This window comes from Canis lupus, chromosome 8 (genome assembly GCF_048164855.1).
Source record: "Canis lupus baileyi chromosome 8, mCanLup2.hap1, whole genome shotgun sequence".
Lineage (NCBI taxonomy): Eukaryota > Metazoa > Chordata > Mammalia > Carnivora > Canidae > Canis > Canis lupus.
In genome coordinates this window covers 10,545,297-10,551,832 of record NC_132845.1, presented here as the reverse complement: position 1 = coordinate 10,551,832, position 6,536 = coordinate 10,545,297, and the positions used below count along the sequence as shown (strand labels likewise).

General features: G+C 38.6%; 1 long non-coding RNA gene across 1 annotated transcript; it reads right to left on the bottom strand.

Moving 5' to 3' along the window:
* Positions 1-1,480: 1,480 nt before the first annotated feature.
* On the bottom strand, positions 1,481-6,229 carry LOC140637830 (uncharacterized). The gene is made up of 3 exons (XR_012034885.1): positions 6,120-6,229; positions 5,687-5,869; positions 1,481-2,910 (listed from the first exon to the last, which is right to left on the bottom strand). It is a non-coding gene; the product is annotated as an uncharacterized lncRNA (long non-coding RNA).
* Between the last annotated feature and the right edge of the window lie 307 nt (positions 6,230-6,536).

Genomic DNA, 6,536 nt, shown 5'->3' with positions numbered 1-6,536 from the left:
CTAAATCTATATTTGTTGCTCACTAGAAAGAGGGCAGAGAAAAATAAAATCAGAAAGTGTTTCTGCATATTTCAAAGTTTTCAACTGTCTATTTAAAAAATATATTCCAATAATATTTTAACAGCTCCATTTTAATTTAAAAAAATGAACATTTACTTTTGCTCCACAGGCTTTAAGTAGGAGCTTAAACATGGTAATGTAAGGAAAACTTTTCTACCAAATTTATAGTCTAAAAGCAGATCAGAAAAACAGCAAAATAGCACCCATTTAGCTAATTCATACAGCATTTTCCCAAAGAGAAACATATTTTGTTCCAGTTAAAAATGAAATAGGAAAAGTTCTGTGTACCTGTTGGTAGATTGTTAGAAATGTTTCCTTAATACATTGTATCTCTCTATAACTGTGGCCCTTTGCTATGGCTTTGCTGCTCCTGCTATCAAGAGGTAGATTGTATTTTCCCATATTTTTGATTTATGCTGGCCTTGTGACTTTCTTCTACCAATACAATGTGAGGAGTGATGTTCTGGGACTTCTGAGACCAAAATTTAAGAGGCTTTTTCCTTCTGCTTTTACTCAGAAGAATTACAATCACCATGTATGAAAGTCCAGGGCATCATGTTGTGGAGACAAGCAGGGGGGAAAGAGAGGTAGGTCTTGTGGAATAAGAAACCAAATGAAAAGGGAGATGGGGTGAAAGAGAACGGAAGCTCCAGACATAAAAGCCCAGCCAACACCAAGGAAAGGAACACCCCCAGCTGTGCGGTCAGCCCCATACATTCATGTAGATATTAAATTAATAACTGCACAATTTAAAGTTAGATTTTCAGAGCTGGTGGCAGGCGCATGAGTCAAGTCATCTGGAATGATCTCCAGCCTTAGCTGGGGTCAGCCCTGGCCGCGCAAGTATGGAGCAGAGATGAGCTGAGCCCAGTGAGTCCTGCCTAAATGCTGGATCCAAATAACTGAGAGCAAGAATGTTATTTTAGGCTATTAGGTTGTGTGGAGGTTTGTTATGAAGCAGTAAGTAACCAATGTAGTACCTCAACGGTTATCATGGTTTTATGTACACCCCAGCAATCAGTGCAGGCTGGTGGCACAGTAACAAGCAGTCATTGATTACAGATGTTCTGAAATTTCTGCTTTAAAAAAAAACCCAAATCATAACATGATTTTTTAATGAAAACATATCTAGTGTAACATGTGTGCAAAATAGTGTATCGCTTAATGCTGAGCCAAAGTATATTAATCTTACAAAATTGCCATACACATAGAAGAGAACTAAATGATTTTACTTTGTTCAAAGAAAATATATAATTAGTATTTCTAAAATATATCATACATAATAACAAATCAAATAAAAATATATAAGTGCCATTAGAAGAAGAATAATGAAATAGACATTCATGTAGACATCATTAAATTAAGGAACATAATTGCATAATTTAGAGTTTCTTGCATGCAGATTTTCTGTTACTCAGTTTTAAATGGCATGATAAATAGCATTCATAGGTCATGAATTTTTAGTGTTGAAGCAAAAACTATTTTAAAGGTTGGAAATGTTATATTTAACCATAAAAACAAATATTCCAGCTACTTTAATTTCGCCCATTAATATGGTTTGTCTCATCAATACAAGAAATATGAAAAAATTGTTTCAAATGAAGGCAAGGAACAATGTGCAAGCATGTCTTACTCTTTTTTCAGTCATGTGAAGGACTGCGTAATAGATTTTAGTCTCTCAAGATTGAAAGATGAACTGTACTTCAAAAAAATTAGCTCAGAATAAGTAAAGAATGTTAAATATGACTTTTTTATTGCATTTGTTTCATGTTACTGTATTTGACCATTGATCATTTCATGTTTCACTTAGCTGTTTTGGCTTTCTCTTTGTGAGTAAAGACTAAAGAGTTAAATGGTTTAATCAAGGATTATCACTAGATTTAATCAACCTTGCTAAACAACACATTATAAATCAGAGGATCTTCTACTTTTACATTAGACCAAAAAAAAAAAAAAGTGTCAGATATAATCTCTGATTTTTACCAAGGCAGTTTAATTTAAATCATATGAAGACTTAGAAGATCTCATGAAAATGTTTTATAAAAGCTGATTTTTAAAATGGTTCATTTGCTGTACAAAAATGTTTATAGATTTTTAATAGTCTCTAGAGAGTCATAATTTTTCTTGAGTCTATTACTTATTATACTTTCAGGCATTATGGTGTCATTTTCATTCAATGTAAATTTTTGAAGGAGAAGTAATCATAGCTGAAGCCTCTGAAAAATCATCCAGTTGTTACAATTAAGTTGATTGCCAGTCTATATTTTTCATATAAGCAGAAGAAAATTTGCCACTTTGAGAATGACTTGGCAATGATGAATGACACTCAAGTTGCGTGTGTACTTACTGTTCACATAATGCTTCCCCCCGCACCCGTAATGTATCTAACCTTTGTTTTCCCAAGCATTTTATAGACAACAAACTCCCAACAATTCCCAGCCCTAATCAAAGACAGAGGGCTGGGGTTTTTGAGGCAGGGACAAATAAAGTAAAAGTAATAAATTGTGTCCAGCTCACATTTCCTGGGTTCATATTAATGTCATGTAAATAATGAGGCCAGGACTCTCGATTACTGGATTCTATATTGCATTCAATGGCATAGGTTTCCAAGTCACTTCCAGTTTAAACAGTGAAAAAGTAGCATCTTATAAAAATATTAGAAGTAGAAATGTACAAATGACTTTCCTTGGCATCATTATGCCTCTCAATTCCCATACGTATATAAAGAATGTCGACAAGAGAGCTTTTGTCTGAAGTGTCTTAGTCTTGCTGATATTCAGAAGGATTTTCATCATCTGATCATCAGCATCCCATCAAGTTCAGAGTATTATTTGATGATTCTCTTTGTATCTGTGAAATGGCAAAAAAAAGTGACAAAAGTGCATCAGTTTATGTTTCATTTGAAAGAAAGACTGTCTTTTTCTTGCATTGGATGACTTTTGCAGCAATTAAGCTGGAATAGTCTTGGAATTAACCAAGACTATTAGGATTTGTTTTATTCATTCTTTGTTGCGTAATAGATCACACTTCCTCCCTTCTCCCCACTGAGTGGCTTAAAAAATCGTTATCCTCTGTGAGTCTGTGGGATACTGAACCCAAATGAGTGGTTCTTCTGCTCCAGTTTTATGTTTCATGAAGCTGCAGTCATCTGGGGCCTTGGTCTGGAATGTCCGAATGAGTTCACTCACATGGCTTGGCAGTCAGTGCTGCTCCTGGCTGGGATCTGTTCTGGAGTTGCTGATAAGGGCACTTCAGTTTTTTTCTGTGTGTGTCTATATGTGATGTAGGCTTCTCAGAGTGTGGGGCTGGGTCTCAAGAGAGGCAGATTGGGGATCCCTGGGTGGCGCAGTGATTTAGCGCCTGCCTTTGGCCCAGGGCGCGATCCTGGAGACCCGGGATCGAATCCCACGTCGGGCTCCCGGTGCATGGAGCCTGCTTCTCCCTCTGCCTGTGTCTCTGCCTCTCTCTCTCTCTCTCTCTCTGTGACTATCATAAATAAATAAATTAATTAAAAAAAAAAAAAAAGAGAGGCAGATTGAAGAGTGAGCTTCTGAGAAGGAAGGAGGCAGAAGCTTTCAGTTCTGATATCAATTAATTCTTCGGCTGTCACTTGAACCACATTCTATTGGTCAAGGCCATATGCCAGTTCAGATCTGAGAGGAGGAGAAATATGTTCTATTTCCTGAAGTGAGGAAGGATATCTGTGTATGCAAAGGGAAGGAGTTTGGGGGCCACCTTTGGAGACTCCCATAGTCTCACGTACTAAAGTTTCAACTCTTACCAACTATCACTTTAACCAATTTTCCCATTCCTCATTTGTTGTACCCTTAAAACAGGGAGAATGCTTCTTTGAGGCTTATCTGTTGATCACCTACCATGTGCCAGACACAACTGGATAGTGTGAGAATGTATGAATTGCAAGCTTCACCAGGTAAAGATGACAAAAAATGATACGGTTTGAATCTCCAAATTATTAGAGTTCCTATTGTCCTGTATGTCAAAAATTTGGACTTATTAATCTTCTCTATTTTTTTGAGGGTTTCCCTGGAAAACTTCATAGATGCCCCATGTTTCCATCTTCTCATTTTGCCATCATACTCCTGCATATATACCAGGTTACCTGCTACTGATATAGTTTTCTTCCCTGGCCATAGTCATGGATGACTCACATGTTTTATGATGTTTTTCATAACACGATTCATACCAAGAAATAATATTTATCAGGAATCCATAAAGGCTCAATGATAAGGTAAGTGTGACACAAAAGTAGCTTAGAACCACTACTAGCAGGGGTTATTCTTTGGTCCCACAAAAAAAATTCTCAAACCATTGCCTTCCTATACACAAACCTTTCCATTCTGGGTCCTGGTTTATCTCACATCACAGGAAATTTAGATTATCTCCACGAATGGAAGACTGAGCCCGACTTTATTCCATCCCCAGAGGTAAGAGTTAGACTTAAACCATTGACTTTCCGAGAGTCCAAGTTAAGGTTAATTTCCTGCCACTTATTTTCAGAATGATGGGCAGTGAGGATGCCCATTACTTGGGAGTGTAACGCCCAGTCACGTGAACATGGTGTGTTCTGGGTCACACAAACGGCATGCAGCAACTTCATTAACTGACAGTGCAATCCCCAAGTCAGATATGTTGTATTAAATAACACCTCTGTGAAACACCTCATTTCAGGTCCTTTGATTTCTTTCCAACCAGGGGGAATGAAGGGAAAATCAAATCTGATTATCTATTCTGGCTAAGCCTGGTCCAGGCTGCTAATGAAAAAGGGAAGGAAAAAAAAAAAAAAAAGAGCAATTGCTTAAACCCAAACCTCCCTCTTTCCCTTGGTCTTTGTCTCTCTTTCTCTCTCACACACATACGCATCACAAAGAATATATAAGTTTCAAGCACAAAATGCTCTAAATCCAGACTCAGGGAAAAGTGAACTAAACTAAACTGCACTAAATTTGACTTTTATTAGTTTCCTGAGGCTGCTGTAGCAAAGTACTACATACTAGGTGGCTTAAAACAGCAGGAATTTATTCTCTCAAAATTCTGGAGGTCAAGGTTCTGAAGTCTGAGGGTGAGGTCTCCGCAAGGTTGGTCCCTTTGGGAAGTGTTTCACATCTCTCTTGCAGCTCCTGGTACTTGCCACTCATCCCTGGAGTTCCTTGATTTGTAGACCCATCACTCCAATCTCTGCCTTCAGTGGCAATGTTCTGTTCTTTCCTCTGTGTCTTTGTGTCCAGATGTCCCTGTTTTTGTGAGGACACAGTCATACAGCAGTGATTGGGCCACCCCAATCGAGTATGACCTCATCTTAACTTGACTACGTCTACAAAGACCTTGTTCTCAAATAAGGTCATGTTCATAGCTACAGGGCCTTAGACTTCCTCATATCTATCTATTTGTCTATTTATGCAATCATTTATTTATTTATTTTTGGTGGTGGGGGGGAACACATTTCAACCCCACACTCAGTATCCGTATCCAGAAACAGCTGCTGCCTTAGAGACAGATACACACAAGTCAGACTGGTAAACAGCCCACTTCACATTTATCACATAAGCATCTTAATTTGGGTTACATCACTGCATCACGATTCCCCAGGAATAATTGATGTACTCACCTATTTGCCTGACATCTGTGCCAGTTACAGAGTAGAGTCTCCACGTCATCCCTCTTAGAATAAAGAAAGGTCTGCCCCCAAACAAATATCAATTTCCAGCCAATAAGGCAGAAACTGCTTATAACCTCCCACTTGACAGTTTTCTAACTTCAAAAATCTTAAGCTCCAGTCTCCACTGGGCACCTGTTTACAAGGATAAAATGAAGTAATAGAATGAGAAATCCCCCAGCGTTCTTGGGAAGAAACAGTGATATACAAATCCAGGGCAGTTTTATTATTCTCTTTTCCACACCACTGAATTCATTTTCTCAGTGGGAAGCCTTCCCTATCAGCCTCTTTTTTTCTATATTCTTTCCCAAAGCAGCACTTATCTTTTTTATACCCCTTTCACATATATTATGTCATTATCGCTAACAGCAAACTTTAAAGGAACCTGGATATTGGAGCTGTCGCTGTACTCCTGAGAGAACACCAGGCTACCCATGGAGAGAGAAGGAGGCCTGCTGTTAAGACTCTCCGTGTGGCGAGATGACCAGGGTAATTGTCCTGGCTCTGCACTGGCAGGAGTTGGACCAGACCCAGGAAAAACACCAGGGGCTCTGGGAGATGGGAGTGGGCTGAGCAAATGCCTCCTATCACCAGTACAAGGGGGTGGGAATTCAGGCTGTTGTCTCTCCCTCGGGATTATTTTAAAAAAAGATTTAAAATCAGGCTGCTAAAACACACAGATTGGAATTTCAGCCTGGACACTGTTTGATCTGGGACAGGGCTGATGACTAATTGATGAGAGCTCTAAATGGTTTGGATATTCCACTCCAGAGCTGAAGATTGCCTGAGATCAAATCTCAAG